At 35.7% G+C, this 12877-nt stretch overlaps 1 long non-coding RNA gene across 1 annotated transcript; it reads left to right on the forward strand.

Moving 5' to 3' along the window:
* Positions 1-4227: 4227 nt before the first annotated feature.
* On the forward strand, positions 4228-7504 carry LOC127015269 (uncharacterized). The gene is made up of 3 exons (XR_007766313.1): positions 4228-4423; positions 6085-6226; positions 7169-7504. It is a non-coding gene; the product is annotated as an uncharacterized LOC127015269 (long non-coding RNA).
* Positions 7505-12877: the final 5373 nt, after the last annotated feature.

Raw genomic sequence — 12877 nt, forward strand, 5'->3', positions numbered from 1 at the left:
AGGCATGGCTGTTACTCCACCTGCTATATCACCAAGAGTCAATGCTGATGAACACCAATCTTTTGTGCATAACATGAATGACAGGATAGAGAGCTTTTTCCTGAGTATGGGGTGGAAAAAAACAAAAGTATCTGCTGCAACTTTTCTTAATTATTATTGTTGTCATTTTATATAGCAGGTTTATCTGGAGGCTACAGTCAAGTGTCAGAATTCTGTCATGCAAACACTGCAGAAAAATACAATCAAAAAGATTTCTTTCCCCAAATCCTTCATAAAAATGTGCATGTTTTACCCTACCCCACCCTTTCTAAGCACATAAAATTAGTGGTAGAAATACAATCAAAAAGATTTCTTTCCCCAAATCCTTCATAAAAATGTGCATATTTTACCCTACCCCATCCTTTCTAAGCACATAAAATTAATGGTAGAATTCAGCATTTCAAAGGCCAAAGAACCTTATCATGGCCATGATGCCAATAAACTAGGAACAAGGCATGTAAAGGCAAAAGGTATGATTTCTTCTTCCTCAGAATAGCATTTTGCCTTTCAGAGACTAGGTACCATCTTTTCTTAGTATTCAACCCAATACTAGAGATAGGTAAATAGCTTACATGAGTACATTTCTAAGTCAGTTTGTGTTCTTGCATTTCATTTAGGTTAGTAGCTGTTCAGGACAGAATCTAGTTATTTGTTCAGTAATGAATGACCTATTTTAAGGCCTTAAAAAACATTGTATTAGGTAAGACTTGCGTCTTTCTGGAAAAAAAAAAAAATTCTAAGTGTTCCTGATAAGTGATAGTTTTAAAATGCAATGTGAATGTAAGTATATATCTTAAATGTAATTGTCTTAAGTATTTTATTAAGTTCCGATTTAATATCTGAATTATTCAAAAAATGAATTTCTTGCTGTTGATCTGAAAATAATGTCTTTTTTTTGTTTACCTCGCATCGAGCACAGATCGACAAGAATGAGATCTGTACTTCTAATCAACGAGTCTCAACTTTGTTTCCCAGGGTGATAGATTGGTTGTTGCTGTTTGTTTTCAATTGACTCCTGTATCCAGAGCCACCACCTTCTGTCAAAGAAGTGGTTGATATCATATGCTGGATGAGGTTACTGGAATAGTCCAATTATGTGAAGGCTGCTATAGTTATTACTAGGGATGTGAGAAAGGGAGAAAATTTTCCTTGCTGCTGGAGAATAAAAGCTGTTAGAGTGTTACGGTACTGCTTGGATAAATTAGGCAGATTTTAAAGATATTTAAGCTGTTTTCCTTCCCCTCTTTATTGACAGTAATTTCAGTTTGTGTTTCTGCTACAGGATATTCTTACAGTAGTTGCACGTTATCAAGCAATATTTTACTCTTAACATTAGTTACACATACAGTGAAATAACAGACAACAGGAAATATCCATGTAGAAAATAACTGAAACTGAAAAGCTGAAAATATGCTGTTTTAAAAAGCTGCCATATAATTTTGTTAATTATAAAGTTTCTCTATCAATGAGGGGGAAAAAAACCCAAGAACTATTATTTCTAAATTCTAACAGAATTTTATTGAAAATGTTGTGAAAAAGTGTAAGAAAATTAGTTTCAGGCATTTCCTCCAAGTTCTTAGGTCTGGTTTAGCCAGTTTCTTTGGGATGCAACAAACTAAGTATTAATAGTCACATACTATACATACATGGGCAAAGAAAAAAGAAAAGAAAAAAGAAGAAAAAGCACCAGTCACTTTCTCACTTTCCTGCAGTTAAGTTGTTAGAAAAAACACTGAACATAGTACTGCTTTTAGTGTGCCAAATTGGCCCCAGCTATGTTCCACCAGCTGCTTTGCTAAGTCAGGCTCTTAATAGATGGAAAGTAAAATGAAAAAGATTGAAGACAGGTGAGAGGAAAAAGCAATAGAAATCAACACAGCAGGGAGGAAAGAGCAGAAAACTTATGTTCACATTTCAGGAAAATCTTCAGATGCAGTCACAGAGATGGTGATGCTAGTCCTTTCCCTTATTTAGTCTGCTGAAGACATCTCAGAAGGTCAAGGAACTAAACCCAGTGATTTAAAAAGAAAAGCTGCAGATTTCAACATTCTGAGGCATCTGTTGAAGCCTGTGATTAAGTAATGCTGTAATACATACACCCTCATCAGAAATGTGTTCTGGTTAATGAATTTTAGTGGCATTCTAACAGATACAGGTATTTGGGATCATCTGTCAGATTCCTTGCAACCTATGTGTGAAACAGAAAATGATTTAATAGCTATCAACTTGCAACAGCAAGGTAGGAGTTACTGCTGTGAAAGCAAAATTATAAACCTGAGGGCTTGTCCCTGTTTCAGCTGGGATAGAGTAAATTTTCTTCTTAGTAGCTGGTATAGTGTTGTGTTTTGGGTTTAGTATGAGAACAATGTTGATAACACGTTGATGTTTTTAGTTGTTACTAGGTGGTGGTTATCCTAAGTCAAGGATTTTTCAGTTTCCCATGCTCTGCCAGCAAGCAGGTGTGCAAGAAGCTGGAGGAGCTAGCAGGCAGCTGACCCGAACTAGCCAAAGGGATATTTCATACCATGGAACGTCATGCCCAGTATATAAACAGGGGGGAGTTGGCTGGGAGGGGTGGATTGCTGCTTGGGGACTGGATGAGCATTGATCAGTGGGTGGTGAGCAATTGCATTGTGTATCACTTGTTTTTCTTGGGTTATATTTCACCCTTTGTTATCTTCCTTTTCATTATTATTTTTTTTTCTTTCAATTATTAAACTGTTCTTATCTCAATCCACGAGTTTTACTTGTTTTGATTCTCCTCCCCATCCCACCAGGGGTGGGGAGGAGTGAGTGAGTGGCTGCATGGTGCTAGCTGCTGGCTGGGGTTAAACTATGACAGGGCTTTTTGGAAGTTTTTATCAGAGTGCCTTCACCTGAAAATTCTAATTTGTGAGAGGTTAAATGTTCCATTGCATGAGATTCATTTGGGAGGCACATAAATACGGAAGTGCTAGTAAATAGTTCATTATCCAAAAATGGGGAAAAAAAAAAGATCTGGGTACTTATAAGGCAACAAAAAGAGCCAGGCACCATGTCTTTCCAAAATCCTTTATCTCTGGAACAGCTCTGAATCAGATGACCACAAAAGATTTTTAAATCACTTAAAGGGATATGGGACAGAACTTAAATCTTGGGTTTTTTGTCTGATTGTTTGTTTGTTGGGGTGTGCTCTGATAAGATTGTGATTTAAAAATACTTAAATAATTAGTAATACAAAACTAATAAAGAAACCAAAACCAAAGTGCCACGTGGATAGTTTTAGAATCAAACCGTCTATCTAAGACCTCTTCATTGTCTAGTTCAACACAAAAAAATCTCACTTCCCTTGAGAAATGAACATACAATATTACTATTTACTGGATATCTACCAGGAAAAAAAAAAAAAAAAGAAATTTTAGTTCCTTAAGAAAAACGTAAATGTGTGACATTCAGATGTGGTGTAGGGAACAAATTCCTTTTTGATTTTTTTAGCTTTAATGGCCTACTATAACACAATTAATGAAAATATAATCATTCAGATGAAATGTTCTTCATGGTACTTCCATGTTTCTTTTTGTTTCCACTCTACAAGGAAAGAATTATATTTTAACTCCAGAGAAATAATCCATATATAATTCATTCTTGTACTGAACATCTGTGATTTTGCCATTATTTTTACTCAAGCATAGATATAGAGTCAGGCCAGATTGTTAAAAATAATTTGAATGAACATCAACAAAGAAGGTAGTGACAAGTCCAAATCTTTTTTATTATTATTTTTAAATTAACACATCCTGTCACACCATGAAGTGACAAAATACACTTCACCTTCTTTTATTTTTCAGATTGAGCAGTCAAAGTTAATTCAGGAGAGACTGAGGGAATTTGAATAATATTTTTCACAAAACAGCCTCATACCTAATGATTTGTAGTGGAAGGAGACAAAGAGTTTGGGAAAGGATAGTATTTTCCTTGGAATTAAGAATCTAAATCCTTTTATTTAAGACATATTTGAGACATAAAAATTCTACTCAGCATTGCTTAAATTCTTTCCTGATATAAAAAAAACAAAAACAAAACAACAATTATTTTAGCTCAATTAACAAATTTTATCCCATGGTGGAATTTTATTCCTTGACTTCATGATTTTTACTACTATTATTTCAGAGAATCCTAAAGCAATTTGCAGACCAAACACATGGAAATTGAATCCCTTCCACTGAGTGTAACCACTTGGAATGTGCTGATTTATGGTATTGCAGCAGAAGTTATGAACACTGCAACTATCTAACCGGAATCGGAGAGTAAACTGATTTACCCAAAATATAATTTAACCAAGACCCTGGAATTAACAACTCTATGCTTTTTAGAAGTGCCACAAGAGCCTTGATTACTATGGATGGTAAGAACATTAATTTTGCACTTTATATGAAAAATGGAAGCTCTAGCTACACTGATTCCTATTTTTCTCTGAGAAGATTATTTTCCTAAAGTATAACTGTGTCATGAAATTAATTAATTAAAGTTATCATTAATTTCACTCTTTTAAAGATGTTGCAGAGGAATAAAGTAAAAAAAAAAATATGCCAGCAACAGCAAAATCGAAACCAAAGAAATTTAACATGCTCTTAAAATAATTTTCGTCTAATCCAGACCTACAAACACTTTTATGCACTAAGTATATTTGTATGGTTGTTATAACACAGAAGCAGTAAAAGAAAATCTAAAGTTCTAGAAGTCCCTATTGTATACTTACTTATGTTAATATGTTGTATTTTCTGTTGCACTTAACCTGAACTCTGGATTGTCTGCTTTTGTAACACTTGTTTTCTTGGATACTTGCAATATTCTTATATTAGTTTTAAACTAAAAGTTACGGATACCAATGCAAAAAGATGATGCCCAAGCTGAAAGGTTGCATGGCCAAGTAAATACTATTGTCACGAGACACAAGTTGGTCTGCTGAACAGGGCAGATTAAATGAGGGCATGGTGTTTCCACAGACATTAAATTCACATCCATTTGGACCATTTGTTTTTGTCTGTGAACAATTAGAGATAATACTTTTCTTGCAATAACTCTAATAAATACATTTGTTTAGAATAGAAGGATGAGTGGGTCTGACACTGAAAGCTAGAACGGGGCCAGCTTTGTAGATAGTGCCTTGCCTTCATGCAGACAGTTGCAATATTGCAGCTTACAATACTGTCAATGTCAGCTTGTCAGATGCCTGGAGGAGTGTCAGCTTGGGTTATCCTTTGTGTAATTGCCATTAGAACAAACCCAAGGGCTTGAAATATTGTTTCCACTATTGTGAAACGTAAATGTATGACATAAAATAGTTGGAATTGTTTTACAGCGTTGTGCATGGTTTTCTTTTTTTTTTTTTTTAATGGGCTTCATGAGATTCTTCTTAAAATTTTGAATAATAGAAATAGCATTATAATATCACAGATCTGAATTTCTGGTTTGAAGTGAACTCAGAAACCTACGTACAGGGTGTTTACACTGCTGGCCTTTCTCTGACTGTTCTTTGGTGTCAGCCTTTTAAACCTTAATTTTACTTGATTAGCTGCTTAATATAGTTAGCCAGTAGCAAGTGTGAGTTGCACACACATTATTATTACACTTTTCTTGATGCATGAATTTGGCTTTGCTGAAAAGAGAAATGGTGAGGAAAGTGTTAATTTCACAGTGAGACTGGGCTGAAAAGAGATTGCAGTGTAGTAGCATGTCTTTAAAATACATGAATTAGGATGAAACTTTTTAATAGAAAAAAATGTTTTCAAACATATACACAATCACATAGTGATGCAGTGCTATACAACAGAAACACTACCTTTCCCAGATGAGATGAGCTTTCTGGGGTCTGGAAATGCTCTGTGGAACAGATTCCTGGGAATTTCACAGATCATACCACTAAGCAGAAGGCTCTCAAGATCTGCACTTGCCACTGCCTTACAACCTCAGAGCTCCCGGTTTCTCAGTGCTGGCAATGTATTTTGCAGATAGACTGCTTTTTAACTCTAAATTTACTTCATATTCTTCTTTTTTTCATGCAAGGTTACATTCAAACATGAAGTTTGGGGACAAAAGACTACACACATACCTATTTGCAGAGGTGGACAAGAATCGGATGCAGTGGGTTTGGTCTTAGCCTGTTACCATCCGTATCTTCTGAAATTGGCCTCAACGTTGCCTACAGGTAGGGATATAACTTTCTTGAGGTTTCACTGACATGCTGAAACCACTGGTCCCTACAGCCAGGGGTATGAATCTGTGACACTTAGGTGACAAAGAGTCTTTCATATTAGCTTGAACAGGGCCCTGTTGCCCCAGCCATGTGGATGAGTCTTCAGAAGGTATTTCTCAGGACTGAAAGGTTTCCTGCTAGATACCTCCAATGCAAGCTCTGCTGAACTGACCATAGAGCCTGTCATGCTTTCAGGCTTTGAGCATCAAGGGCAAAACCTCTCATGTGGCTGTTTCCTCCAGACAAGCAAAACCTAAAAAAGCTAGTGCTATCAGCAGTATAGCAGCCCACTCTCTGGTCCATCCTAGGCCAGAGCAATGTTCATACCTACACAGCAGACTGATTTTGGAAGCTCTTAGTCCCTACTTCTAGAATCAACCCATCAGACTGATCTAAGGTAGTGAACTGGTTTTTCAGCAGTTCTCAGCTCAGCTTTGCTACTCAGCACGTGGATCCTAGGGTGCTGCTACGGAGATTTCCATAGAGACATTTCAAGGAAAGATTTGCCAGGAACAGGCTCAAAGTTCTGGGTCCCATAACTCCACATCTAAATAACCCTTAAGGTGGGTCTAGCAACATTTTATATAACTAAGAATAACAATTTAGTGAGGACGGAGTGCAGATTCTTCTTCATCCACACTTATGGAACTTCAATTTAAACCTAACACATCTGTTCTTCAGGTGATATATGTTGACATAAGTGCCCTGAAATTATTTTATGTTGTTTAGTGACTAGATCACTGTCCTTAAAATGTTATTTTTCTTAAATTTATTGATATGTTTACTCCTTACAAGGACTTCATAGAAAAAGAAAATAATTTTTGCATCCTTTTTTATAAATATTATATATATATATTTCTTGTAAAAATAATTAATCCATACATTTCCTTGTAGGTCTCCTTCTACTCTGCCTAGTGAGAAATGAAAAATCTTCTGCTATACACCGTGTTACTACACTTAGTATTCTGAGCAAGCTTCCTCTATAACTTCTAGAGTACAACATTCTTGTTCTGCTGTGTCATTTTTGTTGTAAAGAGCTTAGGCCTGCATCTTTAAGTGTTTTCTCTAGATTTATTTCAACTCAAAGAACATGACTGTTGTTTTTCCCGGTATCGATTTTGGCAGCTTCAATTAAACATGCTTTCTTCATGTAAGAATCCCCTCAAGGAAATTCTGTCAAGTAGTAAATTGTTCCTTTCCAACTGTCACTAATGAGAATACTAGCTCCTCTTTCCCATGTGTTATATATTTTAAAGGTTTTTTAATTTTGAATGTAATTAAGTTACCAAGTTTTACTATCTTTATCTCTGAGATATCCTTACTGTCAAGTATATTACATTTGTGTTTTAGTCTTTTTAAAATTAGATGGAATTCTCAACTATCCCAATTACTGTTTTGCAAGAATGGGTAGAAAAAGGCACATCATCTATGCATTCATCATAATTATCCCAATGATAAAACAGATAATGATTAATTTGTCTGCAAAGAAGATGTGCTGTGAATACAGTTTTAGTTAGTAGCACATGAAACTATAAGAACATCTACTGCATGAACAACTTGCTGAAATCAGCAAAGAAATACTGAAATTCATGAGCTGACTGAAGGCAGTTCCAAGTCCACAAAATAATGGGGATATCAATGCTCCCAGGTTTTTAGGTGTAAGTTACTTCAACTGCCAGATCCACTGCCTACATGGAGGCCTCACAATTAGCCTACATAAACATCAGACTGATGGAAAACCCATGTCTGCAGGTGAACTCGGAGGGTGTCCAGTCACTGGGTGCCACAGTAGCAAGGTGCTAAGCCAGGTTTACTTTGGCAGCTGGGGTCCTTTGTGCTCTGGAAGGATACTTCTTACTGACCACCACAGGCCTGCCCTTCCATGTTTTCTGGCCAAATGGATGCTACGGGTGACCTTATGAATTTACCCCAAGGGACATCATTGTTTTTGATGTCTTCTGAGAGGTTGTTCTCTTTCCTCACTTTTATCTCATCTGCTTATATGACAGAATAGAAGCAGTCTTATGCAGCACGTTTTGAAAACTGACTGAGATTTTTCTGATCTTTTTTTGAACTCTTAAACCCAAATGCCCACCTTTGCGTTACCTCGCTTCCCAAGTAGCAATTAAGTCACAGCCTGATGTCTCCTTGCAATAGTTGCAGTGCTAAGAGATTTTCAGTCTTAATACAACTATGGCTTAGCATAGGTGAAGTTTCTGGCCTCATTAGGATAACTCAGTGACAGAAAATCAGAACAACATGGATGCTCTTTTTGTTTCAGATACCCTTGTCACATAATTTTTTCTTCCTTTGACTTTTCCCATCACTTGGTTTTATACAACTGGTGTTTAAACATGTTTTTGAGAGATTAACTTCTTTCACTTCTTTATAACTCTATGAAGTGAATACTTTTTTAATGTAGTTGCTGACAGCACAACTGAACCATTGTAGCTGCAAATGAAAGAGTTCTTATACAAGTAAAAATGGAGTGAGATGCAAACCTATATTTAAGTCTAAAAAACCACAGCTTTTTATTTGATTAGATGTAAGCCAGATGCCTTGAAATATTTAGGTGAGGAGAATATATTATTACTTGAATGACAAGTTAAATCCCACTAGATTATTTATTAATATGAGAAAAGCAATTAGTTTCGACCTAAATGTTTAATGTTTCAGGTTTCCTCAAAACTGCACTTGCTTGTGAATCAGAGGTTATACTTTCAAAGCAAGTTTAATTTCCACAAACTTTATAAATGCCAGAAAAAGCGGGGAGTGGAGGTCATATACCTACCCACTCTTCATATGAGGCAGATTTCAGAATACAATGAAGTAGATGAGGACTTTTCTCACACTTATCTCTCTCTTTCTGTCTGTCTAGTGTGCCACATGCAGCAATGCTTTAATCCGTCACGCCATCACCTTCACTAAAACTGTATGTCAATGCTGAGCTGTCTACCCACTGTTTTTCTGCAGTACTACCCTTAGGTGTGCAGAGAAACAGCAATTAAACAGACTGGATTGGCTCAGGATCCCTGTGAAGAAAGTCTGAGAACAAGGGAGGAAGTTCCCCAGGAATAGAAGCAGATCGTTGATAACAGTGAATAGATGGATTTAATCAGAATTTATAAAAGCTTCTCAGCAGGACTGTGGTATGAAGAATTAAAAAAAAAAAAAAAAAAGGATCTGCTAGAGGTTTCACATTTACTTTTATCTTTCAGAAATACTGATAGCTGGTCTCTTCCAGCCAAGGAAGAGCCAATTGGAAAAAGACACTGGAAGAAGTTCTTGAACTACTCAGATAGCAACAATAAAGAGGGAGGAAGAGTTAATGTTTGATTTTTTAAAATTTATTTATTTTCTTAATCACCCAAAATGGAACCGTGACGTGATGAAAGAGTGTGTGAGTGGTGGTCTGTGAGGACTTTAGAGAAAGGATAGATCTAGCTAACAGCTGTACTGAAGATGGGAAAAGTTTTTTTATTCAACATTACACCATTTTCTGAGTTCAGAGATTTCTGTTGATGAACTACACCCTTTAGAAAAGACTGAAGACTGGCACATGGTTTTCTGTGGGATGAGTTTGTCTTGAATGTTTGAAAATATGATATAATCTGAAAGTAAATTTTAAATTTTGCTTTCTGAAGAATATGAATAATAACAAGCAGAAGGGACACAAAATATCGTTATCAATATTGACACAAAATTTTGTTAGCAAAAATGATACTGCCAGAAATTTTCTCATAATGACATCTAATAAACCTTAAAAGCAATTAAAAAAAATTTCCTGTTTTCAGGAAAGCTGAAGCTGAAACCACATGCTTTTTTTCCATCCATCTGCTAATTGCATGTACTTGCACATTAGTTCCATGCACTTGCAAACTCATGAACTTGCAAACCTAAAAAACGCATTCATGATTTTAACTTCAGAAATTGCTTGGATAGGTGTGGATGTTGTCTGACAAAAGGGTGAGAAATGAATCATACATTGCCAAGAGTAACTTGACCTTAATCAATCTGCTGAATAAGTTGTCTCTTTTATCCTTTTGGAATTTCAAAGGAAAATTTAAAGAAGAACTTCAATTTAAACAAATAAAAGGGTATACATATCTTAGCATTTCTATGTCTATGAAATTTATTTATGGTCCTAATTAGATAATGGAAACATAAATGTGTTTTTACACATGTGCTCATACACACATACATGTTAAAAAGTAGAAAGATATTAAGCAGACAAGATTTCTGATGTAAAACTTTTTATATCCCTACATCAGGAAACAACTTAATCTGGGTGCATACACATAGACAGAAACACTGAGGAAGTCTAAGCAGGATTTCAGATATTCTAAAAGTATGTTTTCATGCTTCTCCCTAATTTTTACTCTTATGTCTACATTAAAATGTGGAATATCATTTCTAATACATGTTTAATTTCTTTGTCATTTCTTCAGGTATGACATTTGTGTATATGTTAGGTTCATCCACTCAGAGAAGAGGATATTTATCAAGTGGTTTAGGAAAGCAGTAGCCCAGTTTGAAGCCTGTCTTTTCCATGGAGCAATAGGCATTAATAATTCCCCAAATCTTCTAGGCTAGCACCCCTGCACTCAAATTAAATCCTCCATCAGAAATGTATGAATAGCTCAAATATGCATAAAAACTCTCAGATTAATTGGCAAGCAGAAGAGAGGTCATACATGGTCAAAAATTTTACCCCTCACTGATTCTGGGTAGCCACAAGCCTCCATTGCAATCTCTGAACGCCTCAGGTGCAGAAATAAGGCTCTACTGTGCTGCACGTCTTTAATTCTGGTCACTTACTTTACATATCTTAACAGCAAAAAGTGACTACTTATTATTGTTTTAAATTTAATGAGCGATGGTCCCTGTCAGCTTTGTCACTCCTCTCTGAAAGATCAAGAGCTATAACAAGAAGCAATACTAAGGGAAGATTAAAAGAGACTCAAGCAATGGAGAAAATTTAAAAGACTAAAAGCTAAACAAAATCATATAGCCAGATAAAAAGATAACTAGTAGACAGACATCAGAACTATGACAACAAAGATACAGGCGGCAGCATAGGCAGGGATTAAATGAAAATGAAGGTGAATGAGTCTTAGAAGAGCAAAGCATAGGGATGGGGGAAGCAAAAGAACAAAGAAAATATCAGCAAAGAGGAAGAAAGAAGGATCAAAGGAAATAAAATTAGATATACAAGACATAAAAGAGAGAAGCTACAGATCAAGCCTAATATTGCAGTATACAGGCAAGTCATCAAACAAACACCTTCTCAAATTTTGAAATGATACTGGAGAAGAAAAATCTAAAAAATCTATCTTCCTGGAAGCTGTAGCAGAAATCAGTATTAACACAGTAGAAATTCTTTAAGGTGGAAACACTGTGTGCTTCCACAGTCAGGTCTCCTCCATTTTATAATATAAAAATGTGTATCACTTTAAGGCATACTAAACTAAAGAATCAAGAAGCAACTCCGCTTGGTACAGTATCAGTAAGATCTACTACAGAAACAGAAGGCTTAGAAAGGACAGAAGGAAGGACATGGTCACAAAAGCTTTTTATATTTGTGCATAGCAGATTTGGGAGTTCTGCACAGTGCAAGTGCTCTCCAAACAGCAGTCACTTTAAAGGCAAAATTATAACAATGTCAGTGTATGTAAAGAAGCAAATTCTTGTTAACGTATAACAACAGGGAAAAATTCCATTCTCTTCCTGCTCCATTGAAAACAAATTGAGAACATCCAAAGGGAACATAACTTCTTGACTAGATCCCATTAGACTTCCCATAGGAGTGGAAAGAATGTTTTGCAAGACAAATGAGAACAATTGCTCATATAAACCAAGTATAACAAAGAAAATAAAAAGTTTCTCTATACATACTAATGACAGGAGGTTTGTGGATTGTTGGGTTTTTTTCTTTTTAAAGCTTGGCAGCTTTACATATGGAAGTGGTTAAATAATGAAAACACTTTTTTCCTGAGCACTTGGATATATTTTGTAATTAATATTTATAGTACATGACAAAAAACCACAACAGGAGAAACTTCTCAGGGGTTTCACCCCGTATTTTTCTGTTTTATCAGGTATTTATTGTTAGTGTTAATCATTAGAAGATATCTTTCCCTCACCGACCCTATGTGAGAATTATAAGATCATATTGCCTATGCAGTTTGGTAGAGAAACACCCTGTTACTCTTCAGGTACCCATGAAAATTATTTTGGATTACCAGTTACTCCTAAGATTGCCTAGAATTAATCAGAATATACATTGTCAGAAGAATAGCACAGCTTGTTTTTCAGCTATCACTCTGAACTACTTACTCTTAACATCAGAGAAAATCTAGAGTTAAAGATTGCATTTATGAGAATCTAGTCATAGGCAATACAATTAAAGTAGCTATACATACACTGTACAGAAATAGAGGGAAAAAAAAATCCCTTTTATTTCTACCTATGCTTTAAATAAGATATATTAGAGTATCCTTCACAGAATCAATCCTAAGGCTGGAAGGGGCTTTAGAAAGTCTTCAAGTCCATCTCCCACTACAAGGTCATACACTGTACTCTACTCTTCTGTACCCTTTCAGA

This window comes from Gymnogyps californianus, chromosome 3, assembly GCF_018139145.2.
Source record: "Gymnogyps californianus isolate 813 chromosome 3, ASM1813914v2, whole genome shotgun sequence".
NCBI classification, from domain to species: domain Eukaryota; kingdom Metazoa; phylum Chordata; class Aves; order Accipitriformes; family Cathartidae; genus Gymnogyps; species Gymnogyps californianus.